General features: G+C 44.0%; 1 protein-coding gene across 1 annotated transcript in view; it reads left to right on the plus strand.

Annotated features, from left to right (window-relative positions):
• The window catches only part of CILP (cartilage intermediate layer protein), a 54490-nt gene that overhangs the window by 14300 nt on the left and 18624 nt on the right, over positions 1-21566 (plus strand). The window lies entirely within an intron of this gene.

A 21566-nucleotide genomic window follows, 5' to 3' on the forward strand; every position in this document is an offset into this window, starting at 1 on the left:
TTTTATCTACATGATATTTTTATCTACTCGAAATGTTATGTAACTTTAAAATATTTTGCCCTATTTAGTTATTCCACATTTTCTGCACCCTATTACAAACAGTAAATAGCTTTAATAGTACTGAGCTTCAATACCTAGTAAAAACAGCCATTACCGGGTTGTCCAGTGAAATAAATTATTTTTCTATTGCACCCAGCCTGCCCAATAAAATAAGACTTTAACTTATCTTCTAGCCTCTAAAATCAGGATGCCCCATCTCTGGTATCCGCTAACAGTCTGCTTCATGGAGTGGCCAAAGTTGTAGACGTGATGTCATAGCGCCACTCAGCCAATCATTGGCTGCAGGGGTGTCTCACCTCAGCCAGTGATTGGCGAGTGGCACTGTTAGTTCCCTGGCTGTATGCACTATGGGGGAAAGCAGAGTCACTGACTGCAGATGAGGTGCCCCGATACCTGAGCTACAGGGGGGAGCAGAGAAAAGTAAGTTAAAGTGTTTGTTAATTTTTTAGGCAGCCTGGGGACAATAGAAAATAATGCATTTTAACGGATTTTGTCTGAAAAATGTATCTAATACAATTAGAGTAAAAAATATAATGAAACCTAATAGTATATAGTGTCAGTATGGGGGCCTAATATGCATGGGGCAGTATGGGGGGCTTAATACTATCTTTGGATACAAAGGGTGCCTAACTACTATATAAGGACACAAAAGGGGCTTAAATGCCAAATAGAGGCACCAAGGGGCCTATTACTATATGTAGGCAGAAAGAGGGCACTATTACTGAACAGTGCAATAAACATGTGGAGGTAAGTGGTAACAGGGGTGCTGAAGGCGAGTCATGACTGGAAAAGTCTTCTTGGTGGCTTGAGCTGATAGAGAAGGAAAGGAAAAGAGTATTACTCCAATCAGAGAAGACATCACCTGTGAGTCACTGGTTCATACATCACTTGATCATACATGGTCTGCAGATCGCTCATATACATCCTGTATCTATTTCTATGTGGTCCGTGTATGAGGAAAAATTAGTTAGTTTTACATTAGTATGGATTTTATTCAGTCTAAACAGTATAGTGGTATTAGTCAATCATTAGTCAGTGGTAATGTTAGTGGGGGTCAAGGTGTGGCAGTATTATTTGCCCCTTGCCCATTATTGGTAACACACAAATTAAGCAGTGTGCACCTGTGCAAGTATTTAATATTGTTTGGAAGTGTTAGTCATTTTTAGTTTCTGTACTGGTATTATTTATTAGAGTTGAGCGAAAATTTCAAAAGTTAGGTTTGGCAGGCTTGACAAACTTCCTGAAAAAGTTTGGTTCGCGTCAAACAGGTTCTTCACAAACCGGCAATAAAATAAGCCTCCAAACACATGTATAACCACCACCTAACAGCTCTGTATAACACTGCTAGGGTCACCTAGGAAGGTATTCAAGTAGTTTTAAAGTGGTTACGGGAATAAGGTACTGTCACAGTTATGGCGATATGCAGTAGCCCATGGTAACTAACAGCTTGTTTAAAAACACTGTTCTAGCGGATTTTGTATGCTTTTTACATGCAATAAAAGTGCAAAACGTATCCCTGTCTGTTGGCAGATGCCTGTCGCTGTTAAAATGCACACCAATGTATCGGAAGACTCAGTTGCTTTTTCCAAGTATGCCAAAAATTCTCCCTAGGAGTTACAACAGGACTGGCTACATTGTCTCAAAATAGTAAATAACTTGTGGGTAGTGAAAAGGAAATAGATTTAGCAAATATTGAAAAGTAAAAAACAAATTTAAAACAGGATTAGTGACAGTGTATCAAATTATTGTATACAGTGAATAAATATCTTTTGTAAACATAGAAAAGATGATAGCATTATCAAAAAGTCTCCCTTTATGGGAGTTGCAACAGGTTTTGATTCTGGAAAATTAAGATACAATGGATTTTTTCAAATATTCCAAAAGTTATCCCTTTTGGGAGTTGCAACTGGTTTGTTTTCCCAAAATGGTGAGGAAGCTTTTGTATGAAAAGCTAAAAAAATGTATCCCTTTTTTTGGGATCATGGGTTGTGTATGTGTAGGCCTGGCTTAAAGTAGCAACAGCAAGGGTGGACTGCTGGTAGTTGTAGCCAGCAGACAGATGGCAGTGTTGGACTGGTAGGAGTTGTAGCAGACAGCAGGCAGTGGTGGACTGGTGGAAGTTGTAGTTGCCTGCAGATAGCAGACAGTGGTGAACTGGTAGGGGTCATAGTATCCAACATGCAGCAGGCAGTGGTGGACTGGTGAGAGTTGTAGTAGCTAGCAGCCAGAACAGTAGGGAGAGGTGGATTGGTGGGAGTGTATTCACCAGCAGACAGCATGCAGTGGTGGATTAGTGTGAGATGTAGTAGCCAGGGGACAGCAGGCAGTGGTGGACTGGTGGGAGTTTTAGTAGCCAATAGACAGCAGGTAGTGGTGGACTGGGGGAAGATTAGTAGCCAGCGTACAGCAGGCAGTGGTAAACTGTTGGGAGTCGTAGTTTCCAGCAAACAGCAGGCAGTGGTGGTCTGGTGGGAGTTGTAGTATGCAGCGGACAGCAGGCAGTGGTGGGAGTTGTAGTATCCAGCATGCAGTAGGCAGTGGTGGATGGGTGGGAGTTGTAGTAGCCAGTGGACAGGACAAAAGACATTTTAACAAATGTGAGTTTTTCCACATTGCTGGCAGACAATCTTGTTTGTTTAGGGGTGACGCAGATGCCTACCATGCTCAAATCTCTCTCTGATGATTCACTCTCTCTGATGATGAAGGTGGACAAGACAGCACATCCATAGCAAACTGGGCAAGTCCTGGCCAATAGTCTAATCTAATGACCCAGAAGTCCATGGGGTCTGGACTCATGGTGTCTGTCAGAGAAATGCACAGCTTAGATATGCATCAACTTGGTTGTTCAGGTGGTGGTGTACATCTCTTTAGTGACAATTTATGCCAGGGTGGAATATCAGATGTTAAAAAAGTTGTTCTCATGTACTCCAATGTAAAGATGCCACTGCTGATGCCTCTAGCAGAAGTGCTGGAAGAGGAAGTGGAGTGTTGTTCAGCAGTTGTTTGGTCCTGAAAAGCTGTGGCAAGCTGACTGCGTAGCTTCTCGCTTACAGGAACAGAGTCAGGCAATGTGCAAAAGTTTGGCGAGCCACTGTCACCCTAAAGGTCTGAGCAGGATTGGCTTGGCTCTATAATTCATAATTCTGGTATTAGTATACTGGATTTGGTCAATAACAGTAAGGTAGTAACATGAACAGTGATACACAGTATTTGCTCCTTGAATGATCTTGTTACATGGTAACTGAATGACTATTATTTAGAGATATACAGTATTATCTCATGCTTAGTATACTCTCTTATTGTTGGTGAGGGGCAAGTCCAGAATTTGCCCTAAAGTCCACAGGTACAGTCTTGGACCTAAGGGCTCATTTCATCTGATATCACCGCCATCTAGATACCTCTACCGTATAGCTATAGTGAAAAAGCTACTTGCTTCAAATCTAGAGACACTCCTAAAGTATGACTACTTGAATGCAACTTCTATTTTTCCTACGTAAATGACTACTACTTCTATGATAGCAGCACTACTATAGCTACTAAAACCACCACTTTGCCCAGCCATCCATTCATCCAACCCAATATTTACTCTCTGCTTATTATATAATATATTTTATCATTCACAACCCCTTTCTATTTAGGCAGCACCCTGGTCCTTTTTTCCTTTAAATTGGAGGTCACACAAGATACTTATCCTATGGCTCCCTGTTGTCATAGACTTACGTTGTACAATAGAGAAGAATATCTTGGGATCCTGTCCTTGACCAATAGAGAAAAGTGTGACAGTCTCCGTTTGCACTATTGAAACTTATTTTGACAGTAACTTGTCTAATGGAGGCCAATGGATATGTTTAACCATGATGGAAGCCCCATGAATCTGTTAATAGAAAATAAAATTAAACTGTGAAAAAAGGACAGCCAAATGAAGTGTGAACCTAGCCTCAGGTTCTGTTCACATCTGCATTATAGATTCTGTCAAAAATGGGAAGTTAAAATGAAGACTGTCCATGCCATCAGGCAGCCAGTTACCAAAAGGGAAATGTGACACGTCCTCATTAGACATTGGAAGACATTCCTGGAGGATGTGTTTATGCTGAAACAATGCCAAGAATATTAGTGGCACGTGGGGCGGCCTGGAAGACGTGGAAAATGATCCTGATGGTGTAGATATGTACCTTTACAGACGTGATTGCATGTTTATTTTCATTGGAAGACACGCAGGGAACTAATTCTGGGCTTCTACAGGAGCTGAGTGCCAAGAAGGCCAGAAATAGGTAATGAAAAAGCCAGACTTTTCTCTTAAATCACACTTTTGCCAGCTAAATAGATACAGAGCATGACAGATTCTCATGGCTGTAAATAGCTTAATAGTCCAATGAAACATATAGCAGGAGACTGTTCTGGCACATCGCTATAGATTTGGATGACAAGAGAAGTATTTCCCCAGTCCTGATGTATAAAGCAGTCTGTGTTCCTGTGACATCTTTACACAATTGCACAGCTTATGGCATGATGTCACACACCTTCGTGCAGTAAACTGGTAAGGAGGAATCAGGATTAGACGCACGGTTAACAAGTAGCACATTTGCTTTCTATGTCTGGTTTTTTCTTAGCTCAGCAGCAGCTCGGTGGGTTCGTTCTTCAAGGCAAATAAAGATGAAAGTTGTCTGACAGGCCAAATATAAGTCTTCCTCCTGTTTATACGCAATGAATGGGATTTATAGTTCTTTCTATTAAGACTTAGAGGATTACTGCAGGGATGTTACCACAATCTCAAAACACATTTCAGACAAGATTTACTTACTTAAACATAAGTGTGCCGGCAAATGATGCGCCAAATTTATTAAGAGGCACATGTGTTTATAAACCACAATCTTAAAGAGTACCTATCACCATCTAAACTTTCCCTAATCCCCGTCCCCAACTGTCCCTGACTCTAACTTAGTCTATCCCTGCATTTATTTTTCTTTAAAAACCCCTAAAAATACCTTTTTTCTATGCTCTTCAGTAGTTCAGTTCAGAGTGCTGTGCGCGGGGAGGTCGTCATAGCAACAGCAAGTCCGGCGGAGAGAGAAGCACGGCATATGCATTTATAATTAGCCATGTGCTGTCATGAATCAGTGCCGGTATGCAGCATTCTGAACCTGTGGGGAAAGAACAGCTGGAGGACCAAGAGTGGGCAGAGAGTTAGCATGGAGGGAAACAAAGGGAAAGTGGGGAGAGGAACGGAGAAAAAGAGAAGAGGGATCGTGCATACAGCCCATGCTGTGCCCTGCAGGAATAAGGCACATGATGGGTCAGGAGCACTCCCTGCTTGTGTACAAGCTCAGTGCTCCTTCCCACCTGTCGACAGGCGGGGAGCTGCGCTGAGCTCGTATGTGTCCTGGCTGCAGAGTGATTTCGGACTCACGCCCTGAGTGCGAAATGCTTGTGGCCAGGACTGCTAGGGAGACCCCAAGTGGAGGAGTTTTTAAAGTAAAAACATGAAAGGAGGTAACATTTTTAAATAAAATTAATTGAAAAGTTGTTCAGTAGGGCTTTATCTTTAATATATAAAAAGTTTGTTTCATAAGAGGTACACTTTAACTCTGCACCTGTTATAGATTTCCAGCATAAATTATGAAAATTTCTGGGGATATAGTAAACAGATTTACTATACAAAGTTATAGTAAATCATGGGCCATTGCCTATACTTGATATTTATTATTATATACATAGAAAACACAAAGGGGACATTTTTGAAAACCATATGCCAGTCTTAAAACAGTTGCAAATTTTAGAGCAAACCCTCAATTTTGCAAGAGTTTTTGAATTTTTCTCTACACTGTGTACGCCGTAAAAGGGCGCATGAAAAGGGTAAGTTGCCTCCTGCACCACCAGATTTATTACAATTTACGTTAGAGAGTTGGCATAAATTGTTCGCTGAAATCTTCGATAGCTCGGAACTAGCATAGATTTCAAAGTGCAGCACACGGGCAGCCAGGGCCAGATTGAGAGCATCATGGGCCTGGTGCTGAGAATTTTAATAGGCCTTAAAGTGGTCATGACCCGACAGCTGGTAAAGCAGCCATTTGTGGGTCACAGTGTGACTCTTTTTGCTTTCATTACGTGCAACACCGTACGATACACAGTTCAACAAAGTTAGGTAGCCAGGTAGGTAGCTAGCTAATTTGGTTGTTTGCTATCTAGGTAGGTAGCTAGGTAGATAGCCAGGTAGGTAAGTAGATAGCCAGGTAGCTAAATAGGTATGTAGCAAGATAGTGTTCAAATCCCCTGCACACAATGCCCAGGCCCAGCTGCTCCATGTGCTAGGCCCCATCACTGATCTTTACAGCTTCTGCTGGTGATCGCTGCCACCTGATGCCATCCCGCAGGTGAGAGGACTGGTTGTAGAGTGGGGAGCACTAAAAAGGTTCCAGTCATTCCTTTCATGCTGCCGTCACTTCCCCACTGTGCTGCCTGAGTTCGAGAATGAAATGATGCCCCCCCCCCGCTATAAAATGACACCAACCAAAACGCCTTCATATCCATTATTTTATATCATTAAATAGACTAGCAACACATGGGCCCCCGACTAAATAAAGCAAGGGCCCCCTGCGATATTCCAAATCCTGTATACTAAACAATACTACCAACAAAAACAGTATGCAAGGAGGAATATTATCACCATACATATTGCTATCATATTGAGATCAAATCCTGTTTACTAAGACCAATATTACCAATTAGAGATGAGTGAATTTTTTGAAAAATTCGATTCAGTCGATTCAATGAATTTTCCAAAAAAATTTGGTTCGGTACAAATTTATTTGCGGCGAATATGTATTAAAAACGTCTATTTCTGGCCTACAGAGAGCCTCAATAGGGGTGTAGAACACTTTGCCTTGCTGTAACACACATAGGGTGTGTGCTGGGTTAGTGAAATAATACTGTTATTCAATATGACATGCAGATTAGAGGTGTCGCTATAAGAATCACTGTCGCAGAGTGGGACAATGACAGAGCCTGGAGGTGACATCAGTATGAGGAGACCATATAGTGCCTGAATGACACAGCGTGGAGGTGACGGCAGCATGTGGAGACCATATAGTGACTGAATGACACAGCATGGAGGTGGCGGCAGCATGAGGAGACCATATAGTGCCTGAATGACACAGCGTGGAGGTGGCAGCAGCATGAGGAGACCTTATAGTTGCTTAATGACACAGCCTGGAGTTGGCGGCAACATAAAGAGACCATATAGTGGCTGAATGACACAGCTTTGAGGTTGCGGAAGCATGAGGAGACCATATAGTTGCAGAATGAGACAGCCTGTAGCTGGCATCAGCGTGAAGAGAACATATGGTGGCATGGTGGTACAATGACACAGCTTGAGGTGGTGGAAGCATGAGGAGACCATATAGTGGTTGAATGACACAACCTGAAGTTGGCAGCAGTATGAGGAGACCATATAGTGGCTGAATGACAAAGTCTGGAGTTGGCAGCAGCATGAGGACACCTTATAGTGGCTGAATGACACAGCCTGGAGTTGGCGGCAGCATGAAGAGACCATATAGTGGCTGAATGACACAGCTTGGAGGTGGCGGAAGCATGAGGAGACCATATAGTTGCAGAATGAGACAGCCTGTAGCTGGTATCAGCATGAGGAGAACATATGGTGGCAGTATGAGACAGCCTGGAGGTAGCATCAGGAGTCCTGAAGGTGACCCGGTGACATTGTGGGGCGGTGGGTGGCAATATCAGTATCCGGTGATGAAGTAGGGTAAAAAAAGGAGAAGGGTGAAGTAGGGTGAAAAATAGTAGCTGAGGCAGGTAGGCAGAAGAAAACGGTCTCTTTTGTAAAAGTGTTAGTGTGCACAAGTAAGCATTGAGGATATGCAATACGTAAAACGTAACTTTTAATATTATGCTTAGGATGAAATATATGTACCGCAATTTTATTTTTATTTTTACAAAAGGAAGGAAAGGTGTGCAAAAAACACAATGGGCCACCTAAATCCCCAAGTATTGATGTGATGCAAAGACCTCTAAAAAGGTGGAAGGGAACAACGTATGGTCCATTGTAACCGGTGGGGGTAAAAACTTCCCCTGTAAGGCCCTACTCACGCATAATTAACTCCCTGGAAATAGGTTCCTGTGTGGGGCTGCACTTTTTAGGGCGAGTAACACTTGCCAAGAAGGGAATTAATAATGCAAGAGTAGGGCCTTATAGGGGAAGTTTTTACCCCCACCGGTTACAATGGACCATACATTGTTCCCTGCCACCTTTTAGAGGTCTTTGCATCACATCAATACTTGGTGGTGTAGGTGGCACATGGTGTTTTTTTGCACACCTTTGCTTTTGTTTAATTTAAAAAAAAATTTGGATACATATATTTTATCCTGAGTAAAGTTCAGTTTTAGCTAATGCATATCCTCAATACTTACTTGAGGTCTGATGTGGAGGAATGTCTGTAACTGGTAACACCTTAAATATGTTTAGCACTATCCATATTTGTGAAGTGTTGGTGTGGCACCATGGTCAATCTACTCTGATGCATCAGGCATAGGTGGGTGTTAGGGTTGTGTAGGGTAGTTAGGGTGTTGCTGTTCAGGATAGTTAAGGGCGCTGTTAACCCTTGTCACTCGTGATGCCAGGGTGTGGGTTAAATGCTGTGTTTCTTGATAGGCCTATTGCCACCTGTTACGCCGAGCGCTCCGGGTCCCCGCTCCTCCCCGGAGCGCTCGCTACACTCTCGCTATTGCAGCGCTCCGGTCAGATCCACTGACCCGGTGCGCTGCGATCCTGCCTCCAGCCGGGATGCGATTCGCGATGCGGGTGGCGCCCGCTCGCGATGCGCACCCCGGCTCCCGTACCTGACTCGCTCTCCGTCGGTCCTATCCCGGCGCGCGCGGCCCCGCTCCCTAGGGCGCGCGCGCGCCGGGTCTCTGCGATTTAAAGGGCCACTGCGCCGCTGATTGGCGCAGTGGTTCTAATTAGTGTGTTCACCTGTGCACTCCCTATGTATACCTCACTTCCCCTGCACTCCCTCGCCGGATCTTGTTGCCATTGTGCCAGTGAAAGCGTTTCCTTGTGTGTTCCTAGCCTGTGTTCCAGACCTCCTGCCGTTGCCCCTGACTACGATCCTTGCTGCCTGCCCCGACCTTCTGCTACGTCCGACCTTGCTTCTGTCTACTCCCTTGTACCGCGCCTATCTTCAGCAGTCAGAGAGGTTGAGCCGTTGCTAGCGGATACGACCTGGTCACTACTGCCACAGCAAGACCATCCCGCTTTGCGGCGGGCTCTGGTGAACACCAGTAGTGACTTAGAACCGGTCCACTAGCACGGTCCACGCCAATCCCTCTCTGGCACAGAGGATCCACCTTCTGCCAGCCGGCATCGTGACACCACCCTTCCCAAGAGCAATAGGTGATGCAGAAATAAAGAATTGTCCACAACCGCTGTTAACTGAAAACTTGCAGGAACTTTTACTGAAGAATTTCTGTACATGTAGTAATAGTAACAGTCCAGATAACAGAGTCTCTATGCATATAGCTGAACAGCAATTGACAGTCGGTTGGGATCAGATAAGCCCAATTTAGCTTCTCAAGGATTATGAGTAGTGGGGAATTGCTCAGTCTATCCGCTATGTTAAAGGCCTAGGCCGCAAGACTTTGGCCTAGTAAATTGTCTTGTAAGCTGCAGAGGTCCTACCTCTTCCAGAGTCAGCAACCCAAGAGAGGGATCAAGATGGCACAGGTCCCTTATATGGGCAGAGGCTGGTTGTTTTGGATTGGTCCATAACGACTGTCACTCACCGTTACAGTGCATTGTGAGTGAACACGTCACGGGAACCTCCAAAGGTCCTATAGCAAAACCATAGAGTTCTAACCTAATCACGTGACCCGCAGGTCCTGCTACGCTTGAACAGGTAGGCAATTATATATATATATAAATCTATACTTATACTTATATTGATAAGAACTTCTATATAGTCATCGACTAAGTGAAGGGTGACAAGGGGAAAACTACAAAAGAGGGACCCCGATGTCCTAGGGACTCTGACTATGGGGACCTCTATAAAGGTAATGTATGAAATACGGTACCGGGACACCACAGGTGGAAATCCTGGATAATCCATGCCTGATTCATCTTCACAAAGGTCAGTCTCTCCAAATTTTTTGTTGACAGATGAGTTCTTCTTGGGGTTATATGGCCCCCGCCACAACACTCGCTCTGGTGGCTCACTACTGGTCGGGCAGGACAGCTTTTCCAGGGCAATCTTTGCTAGTTGTGGCCATAAATCAAGTTTGGCTGCCCAGAAGTCCAGCAGATCTTCAAAGTGTGTTGGCATGGTCATGTCAAGGTATGCCACCACCTGCTGGTTCAGGTCCTGCTCCAGGTCTACCTGCTGCTGATGAGTTGCTTCACTATTCAGGGGAAGAAAGCTACTAATCAGCGACTGTAGACTCAGGCTGCTGCTGATGGAGCTGGTACTGCTCCTGCCACCTCTACCCCTCCCCAGCAGGCATGGCAGTGGAAGGTGAGCGCAGAGGACCCCCCGAGTCAGACCTGTGAGAGGATGGACGATGGCGCAGATAGGCATTAGCCAACTGACTATGTACAATGTCTCTGTAATTGGACAGTTTGTCCTCCCTCTCAGTGGGTGTAAAAAATGCCCCCATTTTGTGCCGGTAGCGAGGGTCCAATAAGGTGGAGAGCCAGAAGTCCTCCCACTGCCGAATGGTGACAATTTGGCGGTCACTACGCAAGCAACTGAGCATGCATCGTGCCATTTGTGCAAGTGACTTGGAGGGACTCCCTGCCTCCATCTCCACTGCATACTGCAATGGTATGTCTGGGTCCTCTGTCTCACCTTCCTCATAACACTCCAGCTCCTCTGGCTGCTCCTGCTCCTCCTCTCCTGTCAGATGACTAGAAAAACTGCACATCTTGCGAAACCTAAACTGTGCTCCACTGTGCCCCTCCTCCTCCTGTTCAGCCCCCACAGGGCTCATGTGACCATGAGATGTAGGCGTCACTTCACCAGTGCCCTGACCAGCCATAGTTTCCAACATGTATTGTAGTAAATGAAGCAGTGGAATGACATAGTTCATCCCGTAATCCTGGTGACTGACTAATAATGTGGCTTCCTCAAAGGGCCTGAGAAAATAGCAGGTGCAGGGGCGTAGGAATCCCCACAAATCTGGGGGGGGGGGGGTACCATTGTAATTGGGTGTAGCTTTGCAAAAGGCAGAGCCATAAAAGGGGAGGGGCTAAAAGGGCATAACCACTTAATTTTGCATGACAATACAGGCTCCTCATCACAGGTAACTTTAGCGAGCAGTGAATTCAAGAGATAGGGACTCGTCAGGACTGTGGGAGGTAGGCTGTGTGTGTGAGGTCAGGACGAGGGGTTAGTGTAGTCAACATTAACACCTTGACGAAACATGGTGTACATGTATGCAGTGGTAGCAGTCTGGGTATATGAAGTGCGCTTACTAGCTGAACGCTCTTCATTTACTCCTAATGCCGCACATCAGTGGTTATGTTCCTTCCCTAATAAAAGTGTAAACAAAAATAAACATATTTGGTATTGCCGAATAGGGAAATGTCCAAATGTTTAAAATATGACATTAATGAAACTGCATGGTGAATGGTGTAAACATAAAAAAAAAATACCTAAGTCCAAAATTGTATTTCTTGTCATTTTATATACATGAAAGAAAGTTTATTAAAAGTGATCAAAAAGTCCCATCAAAACAAAAATGATACCGATAAAAACTACAGACCACGGAGCAAAAAATAATTCCCATAAGTAAAAGTCTTGAAGAAAAGGACAATTTTAAGCATTAAAACCAGTATACAAGGAGGAATAAAATCACCATACATATTAACACCATACCATTACTGACCAAATCCTGAATACTGAGACCAATATTAACAATAATATCAGTATGCATGGAACATTATACCAGGACACAAAGACTGGATAATACCACCATACTGAGTAAAAACCACTATAAACAGACTAATAATAATACCAATAATAATACCAATAATACCAGAATATAAACAATACCAGAACCAAATAATACTGCCTCGTCAGGAACACACTTTACATCACACAGAGACTGACTAATGCATCATACTGTTACTGAATAAAACCACTGTATGCAGACCTGTATCTCCCTGTACAGTGACTATAAAGAAGTAGATACCAGCTGTACATTGAATCAGTAGAAGCAGTAAAAGACAGCACTAGATAAATCCATTGTCCCCATAGTCATCCAGATAGCCAATCCGGATACCAAACATGCAAGAAAGTCCAAGACCACAGCACCAAAAATGGAAAAGAGCTATCATTTATTGGTTCCTCAAAAAAGCTTTTTTCCGGGTGATCGGGTCACCAGAGACCCGATCAGCCCGGAATAGCAGAAAATTGCATGTCTGAATTGACATGCGATTTTCTGCGATCGCCGACACGGGGGGATCAGGACCCCCCCACCCCCACCCCGGCGATGTGCCGGGATGCCTGCTCAATGATTTCAGCAGGCATCCCAGTCCGGTCCCCGACCGGCTAGCGGCGAGGACCGGAATTCCCACGGGCGTATGCATACACCCCACGTCCTCAAGGACTCGGGATGCTGGGCGTATGCATACGCCCGGCGTCCTGAAGAGGTTAATAATATAGACACAGATTTGAATAGGGACATTCCATACAATAAAATATATCTTTTATTACGTTCCAATAAAATATCGACTTACACTACAAAATATACAGGCCGCCACCGGTCACCTATGGTTTAGCACACATTTATCATATTGCACTTGTATATACGTAGTCTCTCAGGATAAACTCCATGTAAAATGCAATAACAGTGTATAAAAACACAAGATATATGCACAAACAATTCCAACAGGTCCAGGTTTATCTTCTGTTCTCAGTCAAATACATGACATAAATTCCTTCATGTATCAATATGTTCTCAGTTATGTCACTGTTCACATGTAACTCTGTTTATCCACTGTATTTGACGACATACATTCTAGGGATGGTAACTAGCATTCACGCGTAGCAGTTAATTCTCCATGCTACTGTTCACACCTTTGTAAGTTTTTTTAGTTTGTGGATATTCTATTGCAAACAAACAATAATACTCTTAGTCACTGTGGTTAGTCCAGTCTGTTAGCAGTCACCATGTTAGTTACCATAAAATAAATATTGTGCAGGGCTGGTACTGCCTTCTTCGCAAAGAAATGACTCTCCACCTCGGCTCGGCACAAGCCATCAGTTCTCTGAAAGGTGCACAGTCCACCACTTGAAAAAGGAGGGACTGCAGCACCAGCAACTTGGACAGGAGCACATTCAGCTTCTGTGCTGTTGGATGAGTGGGCACATACTGTTGTCTCTTGGACATGGCTTCGCCATTGGATTGCTGGCGGAATGACTGACTTGAAGTAGGAGAAGCAGGAGCATCTTTAGCGACAGAAGGAGGGTAAGACACACAGATCCCTTCGGCTGAGGTAGTGAAGCCTTGGCTGGCTGAAACGGAGCGGTGATGCAGAAGGCTGGACGCATCAGAGCCACGGTTCTCCCAGGCCGCTTTATGGTGACACTGCAAATGTAGACAAAGGGCTGTGGTGCCAATATTGGGACCCTGGCCACGCTTCACCTTCTGCCGACACATCTTGCATGTGGCCAGGTGAACATCCTCGGGATGCTTCATGAAGAACTGCCACACCGCCGAGTAGCTAATTTTCCTACCAAAAGTCCGCACTGATTGACTGCTACTGCAGCTGACTCCAGGAACTCCTGTTCCACTACCTCCCAATAGGCTGCCGTGAAGCAGGTGGTCTCCCCCGGGCACGTTTGGCTCCAGACTTTCCACTTCTGTGTGTCATACCCTCCTTCTGTCGCTCCAGATGCTCCTGCTCCTCCTACTTTTAGTCAGGCATTCCGCCAACAATCCATCGGCGAAGCCCTGTCCAAGAGACAACAGTATGCGCCCACTCATCAAACGGAGCAGAAGTTGAATGTGCTCCTGTCTAAGTTGCTGGTGCTGCAGTCCCTCCCTTTTTAATTGGTGGACTCTGCACCTTTCAGAGAACTGATGGCTTGTGCCGAGCCGAGGTGGAGAGTCCCAAGACGTAATTTCTTTGCGAAGAAGGCAGTACCATCCCTGCATAATTTTGTGGAAGAGAAGATGGGCCAGTCCTTGAGCCTATCTGTGTATCAAAGTGCATGGCAGCGCCGACGTCTTGAGCTGTAACTATGGTCAGGGACAATACATGTCCTTTACAGATCACTGGGTGAATGTAGGTTCTGGCAGCTCATACGTGACATCTGCCATTTGCTCAGGCGCTTTGAGGAAACCACATTACTAGTAAATCGCCAGGATTACGGGATGAACAATGTCATTCCACTGCTTCATTTCTTACAACATGTATTGAAAACGATGGTTGGTCAGGGCACTGGAGATGTGGCGCTTTCATCTCACGGCCACATGAGCCCTGTGAGGGCTGAAATGGAGGAGGGGGAGGGGCACAGTGGAGCACAGTTTAGGTTTCACCAAATGGGCAGTTTTTCTAGTCATCTGACAGGAGAGGAGGAGCAGGAGGAGCCAGAGGAGCTAGAGGATTATGAGGAAGGCGAGACAGGGGACCCAGACACACCGTGGCAGTATGCAGTGGAGATGGAGTCAGGGAGTCCCTCCAAGTCACTTGCACAAATGGCACGATGCATGCTCAGATGCTTGCGTAGTGACTGCCGAATTGTCACCAGAAGACTTCTGGATCTCCACTTTATTGGATCCTCGCTACTGCCACAAAATAGGGGCCTTTTTTACACCCACTGAGAGTGAGGACAAACTGACCTACTACTGAGGCATTCTATGTAGTCAGTTGGCCGATGCCTATCGGCGCCATCGTCCATCCTCTCGCAGGTCTGAATCAGGGGGCCCCCTGCACTCACCTTCCACTGCCATGGCTGCTGGGGAGGGGTGGGTTGGCAGGAGCAGTACCAGCTCCATCAGCAGCAGCCTGAGTCTACAGTCGCTGATGAGTAGCTTTCTTCACCCGCATAGTGAAGCAACTCATCAGCAGCAGGTAGAGATGGAGCAGGACCTGAACCAGCAGGTGGTGGAATACCTTGACATGCCCATGCCAACACACCTTGAAGATCCACTGGACTTCTGGGCAGTAAAACCTGATTTGTGGCCGCAACTAGCAGAGATTGCCCTGGAAAAGCTGTCCTGCATGGCCAGTAGTGTGCCATCAGAACGGGTGTTTAGTGCAGCAGGGGTCATAGTCACCTCAAGGAGAACTCATCTGTCCATGAAAAATGTGGAGAGACTGACATTTGTGAAGATGAATCAGGCATAGATCAGCCAGGATTTCCAACCACCAATGCCTGATGCATCAGAGTAGATTGACCATGGTGCCACACCCCAGTTACAAACATTCCTCCGCATCAGACCATTTTTCACCCAACTTCATCACCGGGTATTGGTATTGCCACCCACAACACCACTCTGTCACCGGGTCACTTTCAGAACTCCTGATGCTGCTGCTGCCACCTCCAGGCTGTCTCATTCAGCCACTATATGGTCTCTTCTCATGCTTCAGCCATCTCCCGGCTGTGCCATTCAGCCACTATATGGTCTCCTCATGCTGCCACAAACTCCAGGCTGTTCCATTCAGCCACGAATATGGGCAATGCCGCTCATCACTAGCTACAATTAGGTTTTCTGTTGTTGCACACACCAGTGCTGCAGCACACAGTCGCTGTGTACTACACCTATAATTGCACACTCTCAATCTCACTCCCTTCCCTATAAGTGATTCTCAGCTGGATTTGGGCTTGAGGTGAATCGCTGCTGTAAAAAAGCTTTTCTGTACAACACACTGTGCTCTGTCCCTCTCTCTCTGCAATAGAATGCTGATGGGACTGGGAGGTGAATTGCTGCTTTAAAGGGTACCTTTCATCAAAAAAACTTTTGATATATTATAGATTAATGTATGCAGAATAACTTTCCAATAGCATGTTATTAAAAAATATGCTTCTTTCTATTTAATTTTCCACTTTGAATAAATGATCACTAGGGGTCTCCCTACCAATCCTTTTTTATAGATTTCAGACTCATGCAGAAGTCCTAAATCTCAGACTGAAGCCGGGACACAGACAAACTCAGCACTGCTCCTTGCCAGGGAGCAGTGTTGAGCTTATCTGTGTCCCGGCTTCAGTCTGAGATTTAGGACTCCTGCATGAGTCTGAAATCTATAAAAAAGGACTGGTAGGGAGACCCCTAGTGGTAATTTTTTCAAAGTGGAAAATTAAATAGAAAGAAGCATATTTTTTAATAACATGCTATTGGAAAGTTATTCTGCATACATTAATCTATAATATATCAAAAGTTTTTTTTGATGAAAGGTACCCTTTAAAAATGCTTTTCTGTGCAATACACACTACTGTCTGTCCCTCTCTCTCTCTGTAATAGAACAATGATGTGACTGGCCACAAGATGGCTGCCGATTATATAGGGCTGTGACATCACAGGGGTGGCTGGCTGCTGATAGGCTTCATGCTGCATGTGATTTAGGGTCATCCGCCGACCCTTGTTCCCGCCTTCCCAGGATTCCTTGCCCCATGTCCTCACGTGTGGATCTGCCCTTTTAGATGCCTGGCCCTTGGAGCCTGGACCGCACTAAATAGAGTTTAATGAAGCGATTTGCGCGATCGAATTGCGGCGATATTCGCATTAGTTACGAATCGTCTTTTTTCCTGAAAATCGTAATGAATTCGGATTCATCAGATTCGATTCGCTCATCCCTATTACCAATCCCCATATATATTACCATCATACTGTTAATGACCAAATCCAGAGTACCGGGACCAATATTACCAATAATAACAGTATACATGAAACCAATTATACCACCACACAAAGACTGAGTAATATCACAATACTGAGTAAAAACCACTATACAAAGACTAACAAAACCAATAATACCAGCATAAAAATAATACAAGGGCCAAATAATACTGGCGCATCAGGAACACACTTTACATCACACAGTGACTGACTATTGCACCGAACTGTTACAGAATAACCCCACTGGGGGTATTCCCCCATACAGTGCCCATATAGAGGTAGATACTTGCTGTACACAGGATCTGTGTACAATATACAGTGGGGCAAAAAAGTATTTAGTCAGCCATCAATTTTGCAAGTTTTCCCACTTAAAAAGATGAGAGTCCTGTAATTTTCATCATAGGTATACCTTAACTATGAGAGACATAATGAGAAAAAAAATCCATAAAATCACTGTCTGATTTTTTAAGAATGTATTTGCAAATTATGGTGGAAAATAAGTATTTGGTCAATAACAAAAGTTCATCTCAATACTTTGTTATATACCTTTTGTTGGCAATGACATAGGTCAAACGTTTTCTGTAAGTCTTCACAAGGTTTTCACACACTGTTGCTGGTATTTTGGCCAATTTCTCCATGCACTTCTCCTCTAGAGCAGTGATGTTTTGGGGCTGTCACTGGGCAACACGGACTTTCAACTCCCTCCAAAGGTTTTCTATGGGGTTGAGATCTGGAGACTGGTTAGGCCACTACAGGACCTTGAAATGCTTCTTACAAATCCACTCCTTTGTTGCCCGGGTGGTGTGTTTGGGATCATTGTCATGCTGAAAGACCCAGCCACGTTTCATCTTCAATGCCCTTGATGATGGGAAGTGGTTTTCACTCAAAATCTCATGATACATGGCCCCATTTATTCTTTCTTTTACACGGATCAGTCATCCTGGTCCCTTTGCTGAAAAACAGCCCCAAAGCATGATGTTTCCACCCCCATGCTTCACAGTACCTATGGTGTTCTTTGGATGCAATTCAGCATTCTTTCTCCTCCAAACACGATGAGTTGTGCTTTTACCAAAAAGTTCTACTTTGGTTTCATCTGACCATATGACATTCTCCCACTACTCTTCTGGATCATCCAAATGCTCTCTAGCAAACTTCAGATGGGCCCAGACATGTACTGGCTTAAGCAGGGGGACACGTCTGGCACTGCATGATTTGAGTCCCTAGCGCGTAGTGTGTGGGAGGGAGAAAAGTGACCTCACATGTACAAACAAGGAATCATGGGACTTGTAGTTGAAGGGGGTAACTTCAACAGGAAATAGCCATTTCACAAATAGGTAGCCGCGGCTTTATCCTTCCTAAGCATGTCCATTTCTGTCTGGAAGGTAAGTACTAAAATCCCCTTATGGTGGATAACCCCTCAAAAGCTACAGGATATAAAATAGATTTGGAGGAAACCCATTGAAAGAAACAGTACTGTAATCCACAGCAACACTAAGTAAAGCCAAATAGAAAGTTCTTTTTGCTCTACTCCTAGACAACCCCTTTATGTTCTAGAACAGGTGTTCTTTAACCTGTGGTCCTCTAGCTGGTGATAAACTAAAACTACCAGAATACCGTGACAACGTGCAGCTGTCAGGGAATGATGGGAAGTGTAGTCTTGACCCAGCTGGAGGATTAAAGGTTGAGGAACATTGTTTTAGGACGGTGGTCTACAAGCTGTGGCCCTCCAGGTGTTGCTAAACTACAACTTCCAGCATGCCTGGACAGCCAACGGCTGTCCGGGCACGCTGGGAGATGTTGTTTTGCAACAGCTAGAGGGCCACAGCTTGGAGACCTCTGCTTTAGAAGAAGGTATCTCATGCTTGAGTAATGTCTGTAGAGTGGGGGGTGCTGACCTATAGACACTGGCTGAAAATGAACAGAATAAGCTGTATATCACCCCTGAGATCCCAAGGCAACAACATCTGCTTTTCAGATAGGTATGTTACACGTTTCCCACAGAAATAGGAATAAATTGATTCTCCAGATTCCTATCTGCATATTAATTTCCAGGGGTTTATATGGCAGGGATAAGGTGTATGAAGCAGTAAGGTTTTTGTTTTTATGAAATACCTGAGTATTTTCAGCTTCCAGACTGATGCTCCTTCCACAACATGCCAATCTATGCGTGGGCAGAAGTTGACTTTATGGTCTTTCCAAGTAATGTGAGACATAGATGTAGACGGAGTAAAACGTCAGGGCGATCTAGACACTTACTAAGGTTTAAAGACACCTACGTACTGATGTAATGTCTCGAAGGACATTAAGGAGTTGTGTATCCCTCAGGTAACTTTGATTAGCTAAAATCTATGGTGCCAATGGAATCACAAGGCATGGACAACTCCCATAAAATTACCTCGGTATACTAATAGATTGGGTTGTTTAATGCTCAATGTCATCTGTGTTCATTGGCTTATAACTGCAATAAAATATGGTCAGTCTGGAGAATTTTATGTGAAGTGCGGAGGTGGAAACGTCCATATTCCCACAATTTCTCAATTCAGAGGGGAAATTTTCAGTGCTTAGAAACCACTACCTCAAACAATCTGTCAAATACCTAACCATCAGGGACACTTAACAGAAAGAACACCCCTTTATCTGCCGGATCAGAAGTAACACATACGATGTATAGAGAAAGAAAGTTAGGATTAATAGCATTCTTTTTGGTGTTTCAAAGTGCATTAACATTTTTTAAGAAACTTTTTATTATGTTTTGGTGGTGTCATGTTGTACGCGCTATTTTCTCAACCTCTATCGGATTTAAAAAGATGCAGAAAAATCCAAAGTACATACCAACTTAAAGAAAACATTTTCATTTAAATCAACTGGTGCCAAAAAGTTTTGTAAATTACTTCTATTAAAAAATCTTAATCCTTCCAGTAATGATCAGCTGCTGTATACTACAGAGGAATTTCTTTTCAGTCTGACCACAGTGCTCTATGCTGACACTTCTGTCCATGTCAGAACTGTCCAGAGCAGGTTTGCTATGGGGATTTGCTCCTACTCTTGACAGTTCCTAAAATGGACAGAGGTGTCAGCAGAGAGCACTGTGGTCAGACAGAAAGGAAATTCAATAAGAAAAGTACTTAATGTGGAGCATACAGCAGCTGATAAGTACTGAAAGGGTTAAGATTTTTAAATAATAGTCATTTACAAATCTGTTTAACTTTCTGGCACCAGTTGGTTAAAAAAAATGTTTTCCAGTGGAGTACCCCTTTAAAGCTATGTAAAATAAAAGGGCAAGGGGTCCATTCTATGTCTGAGAAATAAGGAAAATAAGTAATAGTAATTTTTTTGACTACTAGAACTTTAAAAAATTTTGGTGTATGGGGCATTATGAGGGCGATTTTTTTGCCCCGTGATCTTGTCTTTTAATTGGTACCATTTTTATTCAAATTATACTTTTTGGATTTTCAGCAGCTGTTTTTTAGCCATTTAAATGCTACAATTTCTATTTATTATTGTATTTAAAGGGTTAAATGACCAACTTCGCTGATTACGGTCATTGACGGTGAGTGCCAGCTGCTGATAACCATTTAACGAAGAGAGCTCAGCTCAGACAACATGCACTGTAAATACATGGCGCATTTAGATAAGGAGTTAAGTAAAGCAGATATCAGTATGTAAACATTTGTCTTTAGGATCTGAAACAAAGGCCAACATCTACTATTCTAGCTGCTCACTAAATTTTGGACCTGCGCGTACCAAAATTGTGATGTAATGCATGGGCGACACTTTTCTTTTACGTTTGTCTCAGAAGGATCAGTTAAATGTGACAGACAGGACCCCTTTCATTATGCGATGCATTATAAGCCAAAATAGCATATGTGTAATAACTCTTTTTTCCCAACTTTATACAAAAAAGAAAAAGGGACAGACACCGGCGCACCCTGTGCCGTTACCTCGTGGTGGCAGGAATAAGTGCTCATCTTGTTGTGTTACGCTCCGAGCGCAACACCGACAGTAGCCTTAAGAGTGGAACCTTTTGCAGCAGCCCATGTCTGTCCGTACCCGGGTCCTGGGGCGGTCAGCAGCAATGTAGATGTCCACACACTTGGTGAGGTTGAAGAAAAGAGACACTTGCCTGGCACTGGCTGGATTAAGGAAAGAAGTTGTAAAGATGCCAAACACATTTTGAGGGGATCTGCACCCCTCTTCCTCAGGTCAGGAGGCTCCCTGACCTGAGGAAGAGGGGTACAGATCCCCTCGAAACCCGTTGTCAACTGTTTGTACAATAAAAACGCTGTTTGAAACCATCTAGAAGTTTGGCATCCTTACAACTTCTTTCCTTAATCCAGCGGGCGCCAGGCAAGTGTCTCTTTTCTTCAACCTCACCAAGTGTGTGGACATCTACACAACTCTTTTTTCCCAACACATTCCCAAACTCCATTGATATAGACCTTTTTAAAAATTAAAAATGCATGCGAAAAAGTACACAACCTGTCTAAAAGCTAACTAGTGCAAAGACAAAAAGAATTTACAAAGTGTTTTATCTATGAGGTTCTTGTTAAATAGATAATTTCTATAATAAAACAGAAAAGAATACATCATTGCAATGTAGACATGATAAGCTGGGTTCTTAGAGGAACTGTCAGCTATTCTGCCATAACTATTTT

The sequence above is a fragment of the Hyla sarda genome, chromosome 4 (assembly GCF_029499605.1).
Source record: "Hyla sarda isolate aHylSar1 chromosome 4, aHylSar1.hap1, whole genome shotgun sequence".
Lineage (NCBI taxonomy): Eukaryota > Metazoa > Chordata > Amphibia > Anura > Hylidae > Hyla > Hyla sarda.